The sequence below is a fragment of the Ambystoma mexicanum genome, chromosome 3q, assembly GCF_040938575.1.
Source record: "Ambystoma mexicanum isolate Mex_15411 chromosome 3q, UKY_AmexF1_1, whole genome shotgun sequence".
Classification (NCBI taxonomy): Eukaryota; Metazoa; Chordata; class Amphibia; order Caudata; family Ambystomatidae; genus Ambystoma; species Ambystoma mexicanum.
Window position 1 is genome coordinate 1,204,676,127 of NC_090926.1, and position 15,197 is coordinate 1,204,691,323.

Sequence of the window (15,197 nt, forward strand, 5' to 3'; positions counted from 1 at the left end):
TTAAAAAATAGAACTAAAACAAATAATCTTATAGACTCCATCTACTTTACATTTCTCAATAAAGTAATTAGACTCAATAAGATTCTCCAACATTTCAATTAGCATTTTATTTTATGCTAATGGAAATAATGGACAATTGTATACTAGAGAAAAACATTAAAGGACAGAAACTATTTACTGTCCCAAATACCTTTCTCTTGCATACAATAAGGACCATGATCCATGCACCTTTATAACTATCTGTGGTCTCCGCAGTCCTCTTTCCAGGACATGCATCATTAAAAGGACTGGGTGGCACGTGCACACCATTGCACAGGACAGCCCTTTTACCCTTTTTACTTTTATATTTGTCACACTCCCTCATTGCCTGCTTTCGAACAGTCACGCATCCATCCACCAATCACTTACAAAAACTCTACGTATAACCCTATCAACATATTAAACTTCCACACACCAACTGCCACTCAACACTGTTCTACAAATATTTTGCATCTGCATTTCCCTTACTTATACAAAATAATTGCACACAGTGCTCCTATAAATGCACATATGCATTATGCTGTCAGAGAAGTGCATCTATAGAAGGGACAGTACGGATGGGCAAGTGCTCATGGGAGCCCAGGAGGGAAGCCTAGGGATGACAAGCCAGGAGGCCACTGGGTAACTCCTGGGGCGCAGCAGTCCCAAGGGTGGGGTGCATCTTAACTGTAACGGTCCTTTAGCAACAACAAAATTCTGTAAATTTAATAGGTTATTATAAGTGAAAATGATTCACAATGTTACATCACTGTATATAAGTTATTAATAATTCCACTTGTAACATATATGAAAGAACTATAAACCTCCTTTAACAAACAAATTTTTTTCAACACATAGTTATGTGTGTCGTTATCAGCAGCGCAGGCTGGGGATTCAAATCATAATTGAGTTGCCTATTGCATGAGACTTAACCAATACCCCAGCCCCACCAAACAACCCCCATTAACCACTCCACCTACCCTGTATCCTAGATCAGGGTCCACCATACTCTCATAATGTGACCAAGGGCCAGTGCTCATGGCCTGCAAGCATGGCCAGTTTCCACAATCCATGGGGAATGGGCTTCGGCCCTGCCGTCTTCCCCAATAGGCAAATCAGAGAAGACATTTGTCCTTGCTGACGGCCAGGCCCACTGTCCATGCACCAAAAGTTATATCGCTATTTTTTGTACTTACATTTGGACACTTTGGAAAAATTAAACACAAGACAGATTTGCAAAAGCATGCTTTAAGGTCCTTGCTGATGCTCCTCGCCAGGGGCGTTGCTGGGGGCGAGCTAAGGGGGCTATAGCCCCTGATCTTTTGGTTGTAACCCCGGATAGAATCTCAGGAGCTACAGCCAAAAGGCTAGCTAGCCCCCAGTCCCAACAGTTCCGATATCAGCTTAGCCCCGTGTCTTTTCCAGACCTAGCAACTCCCCTGCTCCTCGCAGAGGTTGTTGTAATCCAGTACAGCATTTTAGGCTGCAGCCGCAAGCAGAATATTTGTTTCCATTTAAACCTACGGCTTCGGCCATGCCACACGCCCCAATAAGAAAATGAGAGTACACCTTTGTACTTGCTCCGGCCCGGGCCCATTGCCCAGGCACCAAAGTTATGTCACAATTTGTTGTACTTACATTGTGACACTTTAGAAAAAATGAAACACAGGAGAGATTGGTAAAACGATGCTTTGAGGTCTGTGAGAAACCAGAAGGTGTCTCACCCGCTAGTCCTCAGGGATATCTTTCTCAGGTGGCCAGGGTACGGCCATTGCCTTTGGATCCAGACCCTGGGGGTGGACCAGTGCGGGAGGATCACCTGGGAGAAGGGTCTTCTGGGAGTGGGGGTTAGGCTGCTGATGGTGAGACGCGGTATTCCCCCTTATTTTGTTTATCCCACTCATCCTTTGTTTTAGGATTCTCCAAGGTCACCCCCTCCCTTTTTACACTAACACTGGGCCGAGGAAGAGGGTGACTGAGAGTACCAACATCCACTTAGATCCATCGTACTGGACATGTCCCGTTAATCGGGTCGGGCTAAGTCAGGCACTTGACTCTTAAGTGCACAGACCTGATACCAATTAGCTATCCTCACATGAATAAAAGGCAGAAACCAAATACACACCCTGATCTTGGTGGAAAACACGAACGAGTAGGGTTTGCAGGATTAAGCTAAAACTGGTGGAGCAGAGCGAAGAACCAAGGGACGAGAGCAACGGGTTGGCAACCCCAAGAGTTCCTTACTGGATGTCATTGACTCTGACAGGCCATGAAAGACACGTGGAGGAGGTCAGATCCCACAAGTGAAGATTGCATTGTGTTCCAAGGATGCCAGTGACCCTCCCGTGTGAACTGCTGAGTTGGGGAGGCAAGGTCAAGACTGTGGTAATAACCTTGACTCGTGAACTGTGAAATCGTGGAAAGCAATAAGAGACGCACACAGCCGGCGAGTTGAGAAGCGACCTGAAATCCCGGTGTGTGTGAACAGTTTTTAAAGTAACCACAGATATTGCAAGTGGAGGCTGCCATGTCTGAATGAACACGAGGAAAGGCAGACCTTGGAATAAGCTTTGAAGTAAAAGGCAGCAGGGAAGACAGCGATAATAAGTAACAGAGTGGTCTGGTGAAAGGAAGTAGCCCATTCGAAAGTCAGAGTGAAAAGTAAATTGTTTAAAGTGATAAGGTGTATGAACAGCAAAGGTGAAGAAAAGAGATTAACTCCCGGAGAAAGGGGAAAGCGCAAGTTGAACTGTAAACATTTAGTCAAAGTGGTTCTGCAACGGTCTTTGTAAAAACCAGTGCACATTCGAAAGTCTTAGACATCTGAAAGGGGTATGAGCCCGGCAGAGGGAGACCCAAAGTGAGATAAGCTTGGGGAAGGAAACCCTCCCTTGCTTGTTTATGGGGAATTAAACCGAAAGGGGCCAAGCCTGACAGAGGGAGATCTGAAGTGAGATAACCTTGGGGAAGGGAGGTCCTTGGTTGTTTGTGTTTCAACTTTATTTATGAGAGGTATGAGCCCGGCAGAGGGGGACCTACAAGAACTTTGTGGTATAAGGTCGGAGCCAGAGAGAAGGGGACCTTTGCAAACTGTTTTGATAGAACATTGTTTTTTGAAGTCCAAGAAAAGAGACTTAAAATGTGGAAAGCCAGGCGGGCCTCAATCCACGTATTGAACAGTTTTTTTGTGTCAGAAGCTGAGCCAGAGTGTGTCATCCTGACTACACAGTCAGCCTTACCCCATGAGGTCTAACGTGGGGAGGAGAGCTGGTTCAACCCCATTTATTAATTTGAACACTGGCTTTTCCTTTTGCGTACATTTCACCTTTTTATACTTTTTGTACAAGAGATAGGACAAGTGGAGGCTTTGCATGTGTGAATGAAACGTGAGGAAAGGCAGACCTCGGAATAAGCTTTGAAGTAAAAGGCAGCGATAATAAGTAACAAAGTGGTCCAGTGAAAGGAAGTAGCACATTCGAAAGTCTTTGTGAAAAGTAAATTGTTTAAAGCGATGAGGTGTATGAACAGTGAAGGTGAAGAAAAGAGATTAACTCCCAGAGAAGGGGGAAAGCAAAAGTTGATCTGTGAACATTTAGTCGAAGTGGCCCTGCGAAGGTCTTTGTAAAATTGAGCGCTCATTCAAAAGTCTCTGTATTCCGAAAGGGGTCCGAGCCCGGCAGAGGGAGCCCCGAAGTGAGATAAGCTTGGGGAAGGGAACCCCCCTTCCTTGTTTATGGGGATTTGAAACCAAAAGGGGTCCGAGCCCGACAGAGGGAGACCCAAAGTGAGATAGGCTTGGGATAGGGAGCCCCTTGTTTGTTTGTTTGAGGACCTACGAGAATTATTTTGTACAAGGTTGGAGCATGAGAGAGGGGGACCTTTGCGAACTGTTTTGATGGAACATTGTTTTTTAAAGTCCAAGAAAAGAGACTTAAAACGTGGAAGGCCAGGTGGGTCTCAATCCACGTGTTGAACTGCTTTTGTGTCAGAAGCTGAACCAGAGTGTGTCGCTGTCATGATTCCTGCCCCTCATGTCCCCAGCCCTCCAAGATGTCAGGCTGGAGCCAGGCCACGATCACCTACACTGCCCGCAAGGGCCCCTCCATCCCTCCAAAGACCCACTTGGAGTCAGACTTGGCGCTTGTGGCACCAGACTCACTCACTCCCATAGGATAACATTGGGGATTGGACTTGTAGTGCATTGATGGGGACAATAACTGCATGTGTGGTCTAGTCTTTTGGGTGTGGTTCAGTCAGAGGCACCTGCGATACTCAGAGACTATTTAAGCCACACCCAGGCTGAGAAACATGCTTTGAATTTTCTGCACCTGCAGCGTGACACTCACCGTGTTCGGATCGGTCTCCAGTAGGCCTGCATCTTTCTTCTGCGCTCAGCTCCTGCAAGAACAAGAACACCGTAAGGAACAGCCTGACCTTGCGGCGCTTCTGCCCATCAGTCATTGCTCCTTCTGTTCTGCGGGCATCTTCGGCGGTGTCATTCCCATCCCGGCACGCCGTTTCCTAAGGAAAAGGGAATAGAACAGAAAAAAGGCATTAGTAAGCATTCTGCAAATCTTTGCTTGTTTTTAAATACTGTGCAAGCTTCAAACGCTTACCTGAATCCCAGCCGCTCTGGGGGAACTCTGTCTCCGGAACTTCTCATCCATCTGTAAGAGGGAAAAGACACTCCAGGTTAGCGTGGAAACATCTAGAGGCGCATACCGCGCTTACCCACCACATTTGTTCTTCATAACCGGCATCCACGCTGAAAATGTTGTGGCACCTAAATGACACAGAAAAAGAACTCCGTTCAATGCAAATACGAAAGGGGTACATCGCACATCGCTCTCTCACTCACCTTCAGCGATACTCATCTCAGCAGCACGCCGCCATCCCCGGACGCCAGCCATCATCTAAAGAAGGAAAGGAACAAAGTTAGAGAACTGTTCAAAAGACTCATTATACTTACCTGTCGGACTCTTGCCAGTGAAGTAACTAGGCAGCAACGAGCCCGCATCAATCAACGCGCCCCTGCGCTGAAGGCAGGATGGAGAGCACACTATCCAAGAAAACAAGGTGAGCTGTGGATCAAAGGGAAGGTTTGGACCTTGGGGAAGAAGGGGCTCAAGCACACAAAGAGAATAGGGAGTTAAACTCTACCAATCCTGTGTTTCAGGCCCAGTCTCCAGTCGAATAGCCTCCAGGGAAGGGTTCGAAGTTGTAAGAGGTCAGAACAGGCTGAGTGACGTCCCCGTGGATACCAGGTGAGCGTTACAATCATCATCATACCTAAAGGGACAGCCTTACCCTGTGAGGTCTAACGTGGGGAGGAGAGTTGGTTCAACCACATTTATTTTTTTGAACGCTGGTTTTTCCTTTTGCATACATTTCTGCTCTTTACACTTTTTGTGCAAGAGATAGGGCAGGCATTAGGTTTTGTTAACATAGGCCATTTTGTTTTGACAGACTCCACTAGGACTGCATTATTTATTATTTGATGGTCGAGACTACTCCCATTTTAGTTATAGGCCAGATTAGGAGTTTTTCCAACCCCAACCATTTCAATAAAGGTTTTACAAATTGTACCCATGGATATTTACAGCCCTTTGTCAAGCATGCAGAGGCAGCCACGGCTGCAGACGAATGACTGTGTTATTGCCTTCCCAGCTTACCCCAGATAGGGGGTTGCATTACATCATACGCACACGCATGGGAGGTGATCACTCAGCCAAAGAGGGTTACTGCATCAAGCTGCTAACAAAACTGTGCAATCTCCCACCGACATCAAGAAGAGTGCCCTCATGGGAACCTCTGGCTCAGCTACAAGAGGAGATCCAAGCACACATTTTAAGGGAGCTAGGAGCTATAGATCCAGTTCTACTCAATCAGGTAAACACAGTAATTCACTCTGTATATTTTCGTGGACCCAGAAAAACCAAAGGGCCAGAAAACAAATATGCAAAACCCCAAAAGTTCTGGACAACCCCTTTGCAAGAGTTTATACTCCTCCCAATGAACAGAACCTGCATGACCACATTAGATTTGAAAGATGCATACTTTTATATTTGAATGTTCCCAGGTCACTGTTCATTGTATATTATACAAGTATTAGCGTAAGTAAAATTTCATGACATTTAAGTTCCTTATTGGTTGCTTAGCTATCCCCAGCATAATGGGGGTATGTGTAACATCAAGGCATTGGTAGGGCACGAGCTGACAGCCTTGACTAATGTTCACACGCACATTTATGTTTGAATTAAATAAGATGTTTTGGTATACTACATTCATATCAATACAGAAACCACAGTAATGTCTAACTGTCTGATTCTTTTGCTGCTGATATGCTTGCTTCCAAGATGACTGCCAGCGCATACAGGGAATATCAACATCCTTGGATATCAGGAAACATCAACAAGGGACTATTCAGTTTTGTACTGCAATAGAGATTTTTTTTAAATGCACAATTGTATGTGAACAAGCAACCAGTGTGTTGCGAAGCACGTCGCATGGACATGCTCATTTTCTGCTTCTCTTTTTTAATGAGGATGTAAGAATAAAGGATAATGCCTGATTCCGGCTACTGAGCCTTTTTTCATGGAGTCCCTGGAGTGCAGTTTATGGTAATAGGTACTTTTGTTGGTCCTGTGACTTATTAATGGTCATTATAAGGGCTACACAAATAGGAAACTGTCTACATTTGAATTTGTAAGGCATATTTGTATCAGATGGAATGACAGTATGGATGGTCTAAGAACAGTATCTAGGGTCAATCAATCGATTACAAAGGCCTCTATGATGTCTTTTTGTAGACTCATAATCGTCAATCATGTTCCATTGCATAGTCCCTGTAACGGCATGAGATTGCGTAGTAGCATAACTACAGCACCTACTTTCAGTTTTAGCTCATGAGTAGGGATTCGTCCTACAGCGTTTTGCTCTTTAGAGACTGAAATGTTGAGCCAGTAATTAACTGTTCATTGACACTGGAACCGATGTGCCCTGTGTGAAGAGAAGTGGCAGTGGAAAGAAGTAACTTGAAATTATTCCAAATGATTGTGATAGTGGAAGGTTAAGGTGACCACATAGAACCGTGCTCATTCTGTATGTTAAAATGATAGCTGTTGTTGAAGTGGAAGGGCACTGTGAGAAACCTGAAGGTGCCTCCCTGACTAGTCCCCGGGGATCTGTCATCCAGGTGGCCAAGACACGGCCATCACTATTGGATCCAGTTCCTGGGGGTGGACGAGTGCAGTAGGATTACCTGGATGAGGGTCCTCGGGGAGTGGAGGTCGGACACTGATGGGTGAGACATGGTATCCCCCTTCTTATAACACCTTTTCCCCATCCTACCATGTAGGATACTCAGACACTCTACCCCCTCCCCCTTTCCAACACAAACACTTTCTTACGCCACCTGAAGGTGGGTCCTTTTGATAAATCAATATTAGATATGGTAGTGACATACTTTTTTATTGATATGATATGATATGATATGGTATTTGTAACGCGCCTATACACAGGTGTTTCAAGGCGCGACGAGGCAGGGAGGGGAGGAACAAGGGGAGACATAACAAAACGATCCTACTAGGCCAGGTGTCATTCAGATCGCGCAAGTGCAGGGGTGGGGGAAGGGGAAAAAGAGCAAGGGGAAGGGGAGGGGGGGAAGTGCAGTTAGGTAAGTGGCGTAAAGTAATAAATAAGAAAAAAAAGGGCCAGCTGGTGGCAAGTGCAAGGTAAGTGCAGAACAAGTGCTGGGGAAGGGGGGGGCTGTAGGGATACAGAGACAGTCCCGCAGTGCAGAGGGGTTGCAGGGGATCAGTGGCTGGGCCCAGGACCGAAGGCCGTTTAGAGTGGTCCAGTTGCAGGATCAGTGCAGTTTAGTGAAGAATTATTAAGTATAAAGGCAGACAGCTCCAAAACAGAAGGGAGATATTGGACTTGTGGAGACTTTTTTAAGAAGTTCCCCAAAGTAAGAGTAAGGATCTCCAGGTCCCCAGGCAACAAATGACAATGAGAGTGAATGGGTGAATAAGGAAAAATCAATAGAACATGTGCGACTATACCCAATGCTGACAAAGCCTGCAGAAGGATACAGTGACCCCACGTATATGGCAAAAACAAAAACACCCCCGCGCCGCAAGCAACAGCCCCAGCCCCACCCCTGTATGACCCAAAAGGCATGCACCCCTCCAATAGAGATAGGACAGCTAACCAATGATTTGGAAACACGATTAAGCATGACGCAAACAGAATTACTGAGACTCAGAGGTCTATGTGAACAAAATTCACGTACCCAGGGGGGTGAGAGAACTCAGTCACCCCTAGCACCTGACACAGAGAGGAAGAATATTGGATTGATCTAGAGGAGGATGAGGAAGGAAATAAAGCAGTTGAAGCAGTAGGTGGGGTGTCAGGGGGAGCATCCCTGTTCATGGCCTCATCACCCGGCAAGGATGGAATAGAGGAGGGATGGCAGGGAAGATTAAGAAATAGAATGGGACACTCTCCCCGAAGCATTTGTAAGGGTAAATGGGAAGTCATCCAGGATGTTTCCATTGAGCCGGGGGACCAGGCAAGGCTGCCCCTTCTCGCATCTATTATTCCTTCTCGCAATCGAACCTCTAGCAATCAGACTCAGAACAGACACACAATGGTCCGGGTTCACATGGCCAAAGGGAGGAGAAGAGCGTATTGCTATATGCCGACAATCTCCTCATATACCTCGGCAATCCAGTAATCTCCTGCCCGATTGTGTCACAAATTCTAGCGGAGTATCAACACTTTGGGGGACTCCAGGTAAATACACAAAAACAACATACTTCCCTATCCAAGGGGGGGACGAAGCTATCCCAGAACCCTGCCCATTCCCCGTCTCGATACAGGACTTCAAGTATCTGGGCATACGGGTCAGCACGACACTGGATGACTTCTCCAGACTTAACATACAACCGGTGGTGCAAAGGTTCATGAACAATGTTACGCACTGACAGACTCTCCCATTATCATTATTGGGGAAGGCTGCATTGTTTAAGATGATGACGCTCCCAAGGCTTTTATATGTCCTCCAAAATGCTCCACTGCCCATCCCCAACGACACCTTTGCAACCATTGAAAGGACCTTACGGACATTACTGTGGGGCGGGAAACAACCCTGCATTGCGCTCAAGATGTTCCAACGATCAGTGTGGGAAGGTGGAATAGGACTACCAAACATCCGTATCTACTACTGGGTTTCTCAAACAGGGGTAGTAAACAAATGGATACATGGGGACCCAAGGCTCCCACACATCCGGGTAGAAAGGAGTGCTGACAGCTCCCCCTACCCCCTTTGGATACTATACGACAATAGCAAGAACCTGAGCGCAGTACCAAGAGGGTCACTCCACATCTGCCGCATCTGGCGAGAGGCACACAGACACATTGGATGGGGCGGTAGACCTACACTGATCCAACCCCTGTGGCATAACACACATCGCCCCGAAATCCAGAAGATGGGATGTTTCAGAACTTGGGTGTGGAAAGGGGTATCTACACTGGCTGATATTATTCAGGAAGGACGACTGGTACACTTTGAGACATTAAACACGCATCATGGGTTGCAACCCATGGACCGCTTCAGATATGCTCAACTCTCACACACTATTGCCGCCCAATTCCCGGATCTCACTGACATACCCGCCTGTTCCCCCTTGGAAACAAACGTCCTCCCGGACCGCATACTTACTAAGGTCACCTCCACCCTTTACCAGGCACTCAACTCCTTCGGCAACAAGGAACTCACAGTACTCAAAGGAAAATGGGAACGAGACCTCAGCACTTTAGAGGCTGAAGAATGGGTGGAGGCGTTGATGTTTCCTCAGGAAATAGGCACCGACGCTAACTTGAGACTGATACAGCTCAGAATACTTCACAGGTCATACTGCTCCAGAACAATTATGGCTAGATGGGGGGAAGGGGAGAAGACGGTGACTGCCTTAGATGTAAAAGAGCAGAAGGCACCTTTTTTCATATGGTCTGGGAGTGTGATGTCATACAAGACTTTTGGGAAACGTGTGTTAATAAACTCACCAGAATAATGGCATCCCCAGTACCTAAGGGCGCCAAATGGATACTGCTGGGGGTGTGGGGAGAAACAGACTTCACCAAATACGGAAAAGCATTCCTGAGAGTAGCGCTGGGGACTGGTAAGAGACTAATGGCCGCCACCTGGGGCTCCGCAGACAAAATATGCATAAACCGTTGGACCAACAAAATTAACAGATGTGCCTCCCTAGAACGGCGCATATACACAGCCAGGGGTTGCCCCAAAAATTTCAGAAAATATGGGGGAAATGGGACGAATAGACACAGAGCTCACTAACTAAGGAGCACCTCCCTGTCATGATCTCTGCTTCCAAAAGGACAGGGTTTTCCCAACTCCCTTGGAAGCAGATCCATAACCCAGGTTCCGAGTGCCAACCAGTCCCAATTGGGACCTTTTGGACCCAGTCCTGGCGCCAGTGGCACCAGGCTCATAAATATGCCCAGTCCCAGCGCTGGAAGCGCCGGGCTCATAATGCTTGGGTGGACTTACCTGCAGCAGACCATGCTGCTTACTTGACTGCCAGTTGAGCCTCTGATCCTCTTCTGTTTGGAACTACTTTTCCTGTTGGGTGAGGCAGGAGCCACTCCCTAGATTCAGAACACTGGAACTCTTCTGGAAAGCAGGAACTCTTTTCTTACTAGGCGTGGCTGTGGAAGGAGACACCTAAGCACTACAGGGGGCTATTTAAACCACACCCGATGGATGAATCTTGCTTTGCGTTATTCTGCATCCTCTGCAGCAGAACGCTCCTCGTGTCTTCTGCATCTGATCCTGGGCCTAAGGAAAAAGGCTTACCATCCTGAATCCAGTCTTCAGCAACACCTATAAAGACAAGAAAGAACAGGTTAGCATTACGGTCTTCAGTGACAGCTCTTCACTTACCTGGTCCATCGGCTGTCACCAACGCCTCGCGGTGCATTCCGGCATCTGAAGGACAAAGGCTTACCTACTCTTCGTGCGCTCCGGAGGTCTTCACACTGCATTCCGGCATCTGAAAGACAAAAGCTTACCAACTCTTTGCACGCTCCGGAGGCCTTCGGCGCTGCATCCCGCATCTGAAAGACAAAACAAGGGGCGTTTAAAGACATTGGGGAACTTTAATACTCACGTGCCATTACTCCTTTCCACATCTAATCCAGTGGGTATTCCGGCACCCGGCAGCCGCTCCGAACTTGTACCTGCAAAATAAAAAGACAGTTAGAGCGCATCGTGAAGCAGGCAACAAGCGCTTACTTACGTGCTTCCAGGCGCTTCTATTCATCACACGGGCTCCATCTTCAACTCACTTCAGCCCGTCATCCGCCATCGCCGGAACCCTGCAAAACAAGAAACATCATTACTAAAGACTTTAAAGACATTAGAGTTACTCGAAACTTACCGTTCGTGCAGTAAACGACGGACAGCAGTCCTCTGAAGTCAAGAGGCCTGCTCCCCTTATCCAGTGAAGAAACTGGTTACAGCACCCTGCCCCGAGGCAGATGGAGAGCACGGCGTTCACTTACCTAAGACATCTCACCCTTCAAGTCAGACATACAGTGCACAGAGGTCCAGCCCAAAGAGCCAGCCGTGTGTTGCACATCACCTTTGAAGATACGGTATACGCCCAGTCAAGACCGGCGCCTCTACGGGAATCAGGTGAGCGTTACAGAACGCAAAGCCTACCACAAAACTCCCGTCCAGGCGCTATGGAAGCCTCGGATACCGACCAGCTAGCCCAGTTACTTGGGGAACTAAGGGCAGAAGTGCATGCAGCCCGTCAGGAAATGAACGCTCTAAGAAGGGAACTGATTATTTCCAAGGAGCTAACAGATGATCTCGCTAGACAATTGCTACAGTCACAAGCCGGACAGACCCTGTTACCCGCATCTGGGGGAAATCTTCCTTCTACATCCTCTATGAATCCAGTGCAGATCAACCTACCTGGGAATGTACCTCTGGCTCCGCCCGAACGATTTTCTGGTGACCCAAAGAGGTTTGCAGTATTTATCAATCAGTGCCGGTTGCATTTCTTATGCCGGCCAGCAGCCTTTCCAACTGATCAAGCTAAAGTAGCTTTCGTGCTTTCGTACCTTAGTGGCAATGCGGCAGACTGGTCGATCCCTCTAGTAAATCAAGATGATCCGGTCCTCCATGATTTTCAAGCTTTTCAGCTCAGTATGGAAAAACTGTTCGCAAGACATTCACAGGGGCAGGCCTTGGACAATGAGCTTCTTTCGTTGCGACAAGGTAATCAAGACCTTTTGGCTTATATTGCGTCTTTCAACAGACTGATAGTGGAAACTCAATGGCCTAAGGACAAAAGGATTACGCTGTTTTATAGAGGTCTACGTGGAGAGCTCAAAGATGTGTTAGCCCAAGTAGTGAATCCCCCACAAGATTGTTCGGACTATATAGACTTAGTCGTTCAAATAGATCACAGACTGCAGAACAGGAAGGCCGATCGTTCCAAGTTTGATGCTCGAGTATTTTCCAAACCGCCAACTCCTTCCAAAGGAGTAGACTCCGGGGAACCCATGCAAATAGGGGGTCTGAAAGGTCCTCTAACACAAAAGGAGCGAGAAAGGAGAAAACAGTTGCAATTATGCCTCTATTGCGGAAACTCAGGGCACTTTCTTCGAGACTGTCCGGTGAAACCTGCCAAGAAGGCAGTAGGAGCTGCAGTTACCAAAGTTACAAACTCTGAGGAGGGAAACGACCTCGCCCGACAAGAATAGAGGTCCTCTTGCCGAGCGTGAAAACCAGTTCCGTGACCTCGCATTTCGTGATACCTATGGTCCTCATTAGCCCTGATAATCCGGATCGATTACATGCAATTGAAGCTTACGTCGACAGCGGTGCCATCGGCAATTATGTGGATCACGAAATGGTTTTGAGGATGAATCTAACTCTTTGTCCCAAGGCTGTAAAGGACGTCATTACTACGGTGGATGGTACGGAGATAGCCTCCGGGCCAGTAACTCATACCACTCAAGAGGTGACGCTAGTAAGTCAAGATGGACACCATGAGAAGATCGTGTTCGATGTGATCAAGGCCCCTCAGTTTCAGATTATTCTAGGAATACCTTGGTTAGAGAAACACAATCCTCTGATCGATTGGCGAGCAAGAACGGTCCAGTTTCCAGAATGTGTCTCTACTTGTCACCCTCCACCTGGTGTGGCACTGGCAGCAATTTCTTCAGAGACTCCCCAGTTACCTCCCGAATACCTAGAATACCAAGATGTTTTCCGGAAGGATCAGGCTAACTCTCTACCTCCTCATAGGTCTTATGACTGCCAGATAGACCTGATACCTGGATCTACTCCTCCTTGTAGTAGAATTTATGCCCTCACTGAGCCTGAGAACCTTCACCTTCGACAATATCTGGATCAATACCTGGCAAATGGGTTTATTCGTCCTTCCAAGTCCCCTGCTTCTTCAGCTTTGTTCTTCGTTCCAAAAAAGGAAGGAGACCTTAGAACTTGTATAGATTATCGCTCCCTGAACCAGATCACCGTTAAGAATAGATATCCGTTACCTTTGATCCCTGAACTCCTGGACCAAGTCAGAAAAGCATGCATATATACAAAGCTGGATCTTAGAGGAGCTTACCACTTGGTACGAGTAAAAGAGGGCGATGAATGGAAGAAGGCCTTCCGCACCAAGTATGGGCTATTTGAATATCAGGTCATTGTCATGATCTCTGATTCCAAAAGGTCAGGGTTTTCCCAACTCCCTTGGAAGCAGATCCATAACCCAGGTTCCGAGTGCCAACCAGTCCCAATTGGGACCTTCTGGACCCAGTCCTGGCGCCAGTGGCACCAGGCTCATAAATATGCCCAGTCCCAGCGCTGGAAGCGCCGGGCTCATAATGCTTGGGTGGACTTACCTGCAGCAGACCATGCTGCTTACTTGCCTGCCAGTTGAGCCTCTGATCCTCTTCTGTTTGGAACTACTTTTCCTGTTGGGTGGGGCAGGAGCCACTACCTAGATTTAGAACACTGGAACTCTTCTGGAAAGCAGGAACTCTTTTCTTACCTAGGCGTGGCTGTGGAAGGAGACACCTAAGCACTACAGGAGGCTATTTAAACCACACCCGATGGATGAATCTTGCTTTGCGATATTCTGCATCCTCTGCAGCAGAACGCTCATTGTGTCTTCTGCATCTGATCCTGGGCCTGAGGAAAAAGGCTTACCATCCTGAATCCAGTCTTCAGCAACACCTATAAAGACAAGAAAAAACAGGTTAGCATTACGGTCTTCAGTGACAGCTCTTCACTTACCTGGTCCATCGGCTGTCACCAACGACTCGCGCTGCATTCCGGCATCTGAAAGACAAAGGCTTACCTACTCTTCGTGCGCTCCGGAGGTCTTCACACTGCATTCCAGCATCTGAAAGACAAAACAAGGTGCGTTTAAAGACATTGGGGAACTTAAATACTCACGTGCCATTACTCCTTTCCACATCTAACCCAGTGGGTATTCCGGCACCCTGCAGCCACTCCGAACTTGTACCTGCAAAATAAAAAGACAGTTAGAGCGCATCGTGAAGCAGGCAACAAGCGCTTACTTACGTGCTTCCAGGCGCTTCTATTCATCACACGGGCTCCATCTTCAACTCACTTCAGCCCGTCATCCGCCATCGCCGGAACCCTGCAAAGCAAGAAACATCATTACTAAAGACTTTAAAGACATTAGAATTACTCGAAACTTACCGTTCGTGCAGTAAACGACGGACAGCAGTCCTCTGAAGTCAAGAGGCCTGCTCCCCTTATCCAGTGAAGAAACTGGTTACAGCACCCTGCCCCGAGGCAGATGGAGAGCACGGCGTTCACTTACCTAAGGTGAGAGCGTTAACCTTTGGGGTTCTACAGGAGAAGAGAAAGGGAAGAAGAGAGAGACATTCAATAACCCAGTTCCTTAATCCCATATTTTCTATCTGCAGACATCTTACCCTTCGAGTCAGACATACAGTGCACAGAGGTCCAGCCCAAAGAGCCAGCCGTGTGTTACACATCACCTCTGAAGATACGGTATACGCCCAGTCAAGACCGGCGCCTCTACGGGAATCAGGTGAGCGTTACAGAATGCAAAGCCTACCACAAAACTCCCGTCCAG